The sequence below is a fragment of the Erithacus rubecula genome (assembly GCF_903797595.1).
Source record: "Erithacus rubecula genome assembly, chromosome: 6".
Lineage (NCBI taxonomy): Eukaryota > Metazoa > Chordata > Aves > Passeriformes > Muscicapidae > Erithacus > Erithacus rubecula.
This window is the reverse complement of record NC_136688.1, coordinates 48040298-48047994: the sequence shown is the minus strand read 5'-3', so window position 1 is coordinate 48047994 and position 7697 is coordinate 48040298. Positions and strand designations below refer to the sequence as shown.

Sequence of the window (7697 nt, the reverse complement as noted above, 5' to 3'; positions counted from 1 at the left end):
ATACATTACATGCACCACCTTCTCTTCATCCAGTAATTTTTCTGCTTTATCCAAATATATGACCAAGGTTGTCTAGCAGATTAAAAAGGTATTTTTCAAAGGATTCAGGCATGCAATTTGTATCTATTAAAAATATAGCAATATTTTTTGACCAAAAATATATTGCAAGGGTAAATCAAAGTAGTTGTTTCTCTACCCCTTTGTTTGTACCAGTTTCCAATATTTAGAGGAGATTTTTTATCTAAAATTCTACAGTGAACTGTACATGTAAACACTTGCAGAAGAAAACCCAAAAGGCACATTAGAATAATCTGAAAATTTTTGCCATACTACTGACTTTTGATTATTGAGAGAATATCCAAAGGTAGAACTTTTGCTGCCTAAAATTGAAATGTCTTGTAAAAGTGTTAGTGGAAAGTTGCTTGCACAAAGGAAAACTCTGATGACATACTCATTGTTACAATTTCTTAAATTTAATGACTGTGGTTCTGTTGTTAGTTGAGTGATTACAGAATTTTTTGCAATACAATTTTAAAAGATTTTTAAATTTTATTTTAGTGCCAATCCAGAATTCTAATAGAGTAAACTAATTAGTTCATTCAATTATATTTGGTTTAAACAGCAATGTTTCTTTATTTGAAAATAGTTTTTATTTTCTTCAGTCTACATGATTTCCCTAACCCTTTATCAAATATTTTTAGAATTATAATAGCACAATATATTGGTTAACTAAGATGATGTAATCTGTCTTTCACTTTATTTTGAGGTCTTGGCAGAATGGAAAAAGAAGAAACTTTTCTTTACTGCCTTGTTCTATAAGATCGAGAAACTCAACTGTCCTGTATAAGAGATGTGGTCGATATCAGAACATCATGATATGGAGCCTGACTTTTTCCAGGTATTAAAATCATGTGCTTCTCTTTAACCCATTGAGAAAAATAACCAGAAAATTGGCAAGCCCATATTGTGAGGAGTTTATTTTGTGGGGTTCTACTGTCTGTCCATCTACCCATTTTCCCATTCATCTGAAACTCTAAAGCTAGTGTCTTTTTCAGCACTTAGAAGCAGCTGAGTTTCTTTTCTTTTCTTGCACTGCATATGATTAGGGCTAAGAAAAACATGTAGTGCTAAAGTGGCAGTACAGACTCAGAGGAAAACCTGTCTCTGAAGAGCTGTCACGTACCATTTTGTCCAGGCTGCTCATCTAAACTCATGGAGCTAAATTTATTCCTGTTATAACTTCATGTCTTTATTACAATTTTGGCCCCTTATGCCTTCTTTCCACTCCAGAGGAAGCATTTCTTCCCAGTGCATTAAAGATCACTGCAGTATCTACTCTGAACTACTTTTTTGTGTGGTCCTGAGAACTTCTACTGCTTATGAGAAAATATCTCATAGGCAGAAGACCCATGCAGAGCTTATGCAATTGTTAAGGTTAGAGCACCAGATTTTACAAGTGACCAGAATGCTCATTGGTGACATACAATCCATACAATGGATAAATTTTCAGCTTGCAGCTGGTGAGTTATGAGCTTCTGGGTTATCTGCAGTGAGTGCTTCAGCAGAAGAGATGCATAATGTTAACCATAGATCTGAGCAAGTTGAAGCACATTGAATTTTGAAATTTATCAATGATAAATGGGCTTACTTACTTTTCTTAAAAAATTTACCCTATTTTCTCTCTGAATCAGTATGTTGTGATTAAAACCACAGAAAACAAATGACATTCCACTGCACCTTGTAGAAATCATATAACCTCTTAGCAATATTTGGGATGCACAGTGAGCTAGTAAATCCAGCATACTGACAATAGAATCAGGCATATTGCCACAAGTTTGTTTCAATGGTGAAAAGAAATGTGGTAAGAGAGTATTGGGTAACAAATAAACACAAAATGTATTAAAGCTGAGAAGTGAACAGCAGTCATCTCTTTTAGTCAGAGGTGGTGTTATAACCCAGAAAGCAACAAAATTCAAACCTATAGATAAGAAAAGGAACTCTTAGAAGAACTGCAGTAATAGTGAGTGCCTTGTGAATGAATGAAAGAATGAATGAATGGAAATAAGACTTTCAATTCCACTTCTTCAGTTTTGCAAATCTTGACCAATCAGTAGCAAAAATGTGAATACTTTTTTGTTTCAAATAAGAATAAAAAAGAAAATAAATTGTTTGCTATGATTTTTTTAGGAAATAATAATGGAACATATTTAGAAATCTTTTGCATTCATAAGGAAGGGCTTCAGACTTTTAGAAAAGGGAGTTACTGTGCATTCTTATCAAATTCCTAGGGAGATAGTCAGCATTGTCTTTCATTTATCAAGGACCAAATGTTGGCACTGTCACTCTCACTGAGAACTATCTTATTCCAAAAGTTTGACTCAGTGTCAGAATTGGCCTCTAATTAAGGATGTTTTTGTGATTAAACACAAGGTGCATGTCAAGAGACTTGCCTTCTCTGGGCTTGTGAAAGTCAGAAAATACTTCCAAACCAAATGTTAAAGTCTCATATTATTAAGTCTCATATTATTAAGGATGCCTCTCTTCTCCAGTCCAAACCCAAAAAACTCAGAGTCTGATTTCTGAGGGCCACAGCATCTCCCAGTGAATTCCAAGAGAGAAGTACTGAACTATGTGTACACACACCATTATTTGTCACTTGAGAGTAATCTCAAGACCTTAGGTACAAGAAACACAGACTGATGGCTGAAGTGATATAAAGGAAAAATCTCTTAGAAAGTAATTGATCAGATATAAGAAAATGGCATAATTCCAGACCCCAGACTATTGGAAACCTACAATAATTTCTTTTCATGATCACTTGTGTCTATTTTTTCAATGGTGCTAATAATGCTTTCCACCACAGGTGTGTTTTGAAATATGTATCTGCATTTTATTGAACAGTCTGGATATCCAGTGTTGTATTCATTTACTATCACTTTAGGACAGAAACTGGGATTTGGATCTAAAATTATGCAGTCCAAGTATTAAAAAATTGTAGGCACAACCGAGACTGGTAGTATAATAGAACAAATAATAATTCCATTATTTGTTGCTTACATATACTCTTAATTAATGTAAACAGTACAAAAAAGTAATATGAACAATATAAAGTTATATAAACAGTACTCCTAGGGAGTTGATTCTCATTAACAGCCATTCCTGAACAGAATTCCTCCTAGCAAATGGCTGTTCTTTGGATCACATATACAGGGATTTCCCCCTGCTCAGAACATGCCAACTCCTATCTGCAGCTTCAGCCAGCAGCATTTTCTTCTGCAGATGAAAAAGGTGAAACCTGAAAAGGGGCTGGAAGTGTTTAAAACATCCTTGTAAGCCAGAAAATTGATTGGAGATCATAGAGCTAGGCAAATCTGCATAAAATGTAAATTGAAAGATAACATGCATGAACAGGAGACAACATGCTTTATGTGCTGAGAGAATGTACTTTGTCTTATGTGGATCATTCTAGGGGCTGATTAATGACTTTGACTTTTCCATCACGGGATCCATTTCTAAAACCAACAGAAGTATTAGGTGATCATTGATTCTCCCCTTGGCTGATGGTAATGATTATCAAATATTAGCATGCTGTCAGTCTCTATTTAAAGCTCTTCAAGAATGAATTAAACATGGAAACTAAATAACCTTGAACCCTCCTTCAAGATCCCATTAAGATACAGTAGCACATGAGCTACAGGTAAACACTGTGCATGCCCTGAAATGAAGAGATTCAGTATTCCATGCTAAGTCACATTCCAGAGGAATTAAATAATTCATGGGTGGGTGGGAGGAAGAGAAGGGATAAATAGCCATAAACAGAAAGGGAGTAAAATTTTCAAAACACTAGCACATTCAAGTAATAGGATATACTGATGGGTATCTTCAGTCTCACATGCTGTTATGAGTACTACTGTTGTGTAGATTTAATTGACCCTATTTGACTGTTGTTTATTCAATTGAGTCTGTAGGTGTCTAACCATAGATCTTACATATTTAATTGGTTAATTTATAGCTGAAGTTGCAGAGGTATTTTTTTAAACAGTATTTCTGGGAGCTGTTTCCTTTCCTAATACATTGCTGAAAGACTGATGACCAGTTAAAAAAAAAAAACAAACTTTCAAAAATATGAATGGGAATTAAGTGCCCAAAACCTATTGACACACAATAGAATTTATGTTAGTAGCATATCACTGTAATCTTAAAAATTTGCTCCTGAAACAGCTTATCATTTGATTCCATCTCTTGAAAAAAGTAGGGGCCACTGATATTAAATAGGTATTGGCCCAAATTCACAGTGAAGTTGATGTATCAAAGCTACATCTTGCCACATTGCTGGAAAATATATGTATGAATAAAATACAGAGATAAAACCAGAAGAAAAATGGTGGTGCTGGTGTTGATCTGTACAGTTGTTTCTTTTCTTCCACATTTTCTTTCTTTCATCAGAGTTTTGCATGTATGCACTTGACTAGGGATTAATAGGTTTGTTAACTGAGCCAGGATGGAGATGTGGAGAGGGAGAGAGAGGGGAGGGAAAAGAAAAAAAAAAAAGAAAGAGAGAAAGAAAGAAAAACAGCCTGCAGACAACTTGAACAAGCAAATTTTCTTGGCTCAAGCTTTGAAGATAAAGCAGTGCCCTAGGGACTGTGGTAAATATAAGCTCTCGATTAGGCATCAGGCACAAACTGACCAGCCTCCAATCAGATTTGTTCTAAAGTGTTTCATCGGAGCAGCAATGTGTGGATGTCTTTGTCATTTTAAAGTCACACTGCTTTTTTAAAATTTTATTTTATTTTTTTAATTTTCAGTTCAGGAGAATGCAACTTTGATCAGCCATTTTAGCTCAAATGATGCTTATTTATATTGGCTATTTTATTATACCATAGATGCATTTCACTGTCTATATGGGAACTAATTTTTGGGCTTTATTGCCATTTGGGTTGATGAAACCCCTCTGAATTCCTCATTAAATGGGGCTGTGTCTGAAGCAGAGAATGCTACTGCAGCAAACATTCAATTCTGCTGTCCTTTCTTTCTACCATGACATTCATATGGCACCACACTCTGCACAGCTGGGAGGCTGTTCACAGCAGCAGAGTTTCTGTCCTGAGACAGAGGTCCTGGAACCTACAATAACCTACTAGAACCTACTAGAAGCTTGATCTATTTAACATGATCCCAGCCTAACATGAGGGACCAGTGACCTAATGGCCTAAAGAGCCTGATCGTTCCCTATCATTCTGAGCTTCTGGAGACAAGAGTGAGTCAGAGAAGAGGAGAATGAACATATGAGCCTATTTTCCAGCAGCAGGAAAAGAGTGAGAAATGCTGACTAACTCTTGCTTAGCAGCTGTGTTGGGGTGGAATTAAAAAGGTTCTCTACACACAAAATTATACCTGTTCAATATTTGGTATCTTTTCACATTAAATGTTTAAGATTCAGCAATGCATGCATGCTTTTAGCCTGCACTGCAAGTCAGCTAAGATAGGTCATATCACCTTACATTTTCCATGGGTAATGTGCATGTATGAGCCCTAGAGCCTAGTGAATACCCAGTAACTTCTTAAAGCATGGCACTTTGACACCAAATCAGCTCCTAGCTGAGCTTGACATCAGCTAAGATGACCTGATCCTTCAGGTCTTATGTTGATCAGATTTTGGTGAGGTTTGGGCCAGAGAATTTAGGAAACTAATTAGTACCTGGAGAAGTAGTGTACAATCAAATGATTCCAGATGGTCACTGCAACAAGGCTGTTGAAATAAACATTCATGGAAACTACACAATGAGATGTGGCAAGGAACCATTTAAACTAAGTCTAAAGATTAAAGCCCTGTTTGGCATTTTCAGTCACATAATGGAGCTTTTCTATGTACAGTACTTACCATGTCTCTATCTCTGTAGTGTTTGAGCACCTCCCAGACTTTGATGTTTATCTCCCACTGTGCAATTTCAAGTATTTCTACCTCTATTTTACAGAGTAACAAGAAGTGGGATAAGGTCCAAGGTCACACAGGAAGAGTGAAGCTTAGGAAGGAATAGAATGGTGACCCACCATCCTTTAGCCCTTCTTGTTCCTTTGTTTTTCTGCACAGGGTTTGAGACTGTTGCTGAGTTTCTCTCTGGGACTGATCACTAGAATGGACAGGAAGATATTTGTGTAAAATTTTATATCAAAGAAGACAGGGGTTTAGGTGGTAAGCAACCTTATCATGGAAGTTCATCAAAAAACACATCAAGGTTTAATTGTTTTTCAACTTAAAATCCCAGACAATCCATGCACTTTAAAATTTGTAATTATTTTATAAAACTTAAGGAGATAATATAGAGGGGGAAAAAATGCTTTAAAAGTACATGAAAAGGAATTGCTTTTCTGTAATAAACTGCACATATTCAAATAAGTGAGGAAAAAAACCAAACCAAACCAACCAAACCAGCAACAAAATACCTTTAAAATGCTTTTAAAAGCCATAATGTAAGTTTTTAAGGATTTTTTATTTTAAATACAAACAAGAAAATTTCCTATCTTCCTTCTTTTTAACCTGTGCCAGCAGTGGCTGGTAATGTGCCATTCTAGCTTATCCCTTTATGACTCTTTTCATCACAGTACCATGTAGTGTCAGAGATTATGAGGAAACAAAGATCTCTTTATTTGCAGTGAAATAACAAAAGCAAAATTAAATAAAAGATTGATAGGTCCATAAGATGATAAGAAGCCAAAGTCTTGCATACATTTTATTCAAGAAGCACTGAACCAGGTGAAACAATTATTGAGCACTCATGCTCATTCCACTATCTTCCTCAAGACCTTGGCTTCATTCCCACTATAGCATACATATTCCACCTCCTGGTACAAATTTTTTGGGTACCCTTAGCAGATTTTAAGCAAAAAAAGTCCCTATTTTGAATGCTTTTGATCTCAACAGCTTTTGAATATAAATTAAAAGGATTGTAACTGAGCACAGAAATTATTGACTTGAGACAAATTTTGGGATTTCAACCTATTTTTTTGAACTCAGCTACACAACAGAACTTCTTCAGTACAAATCTAAGTAACTGGAAATAGGTGTTCCCACATTTAATAGTGGTATGTAGTCTCTTGAATTAATCTTAATTTTCAATGCTGTAAGCCAGAGGAAAATCAAGTCCAGTATGTCTATCCTACACTCATTTTTGACTCAGGCATAATTCATATTGGTTTGAATCAGTCTGAGTGGATATTTTACTTATTACTCATCCCACAGTAATTTCTATCACTAACCTCTCCAAGTACCAGTAATGAGAAAACCTTCACAACAGTTTCTCTAGGCAACATTCATGATTCTATGAATATTTTACATTTTTCTAGTGGTTAATATTTCCAAATTCCATTCACACTAGGATGACCAGATTCAAATTGTAAGAAGGTTAAACAGGGGCAGCTGTATGTTCTGCATGTTGTATTGTTGTATTTCTGGGTTCCTTTCCCCTTTCTTTACTCTGCAATCTTTAACATTGACAGTGAGAGAACCACTTCCATCTCTTTCTCTGTTCCACTGAATCATATAAATTCCTCTTTGCAGTGGTAGATTGCTGTTATATATGGCAAGTGTTAAATAGGCATGAATTCCATGTTGAATAGGCATAAATAGGCATCAGTTTTTTAATTCTCTGACTTCCTTTTAAGTCCCTTCTGGAGACCCCAAAATGACCATCTCA

At 35.6% G+C, this 7697-nt stretch overlaps 1 long non-coding RNA gene across 1 annotated transcript; it reads right to left on the bottom strand.

Moving 5' to 3' along the window:
* Positions 1-4929: 4929 nt before the first annotated feature.
* Positions 4930-6570, bottom strand: LOC306803733. Its single transcript, XR_013774680.1, has 4 exons — positions 6448-6570; positions 6055-6134; positions 5885-5967; positions 4930-5127 (listed from the first exon to the last, which is right to left on the bottom strand). It is a non-coding gene; the product is annotated as an uncharacterized lncRNA (long non-coding RNA).
* Between the last annotated feature and the right edge of the window lie 1127 nt (positions 6571-7697).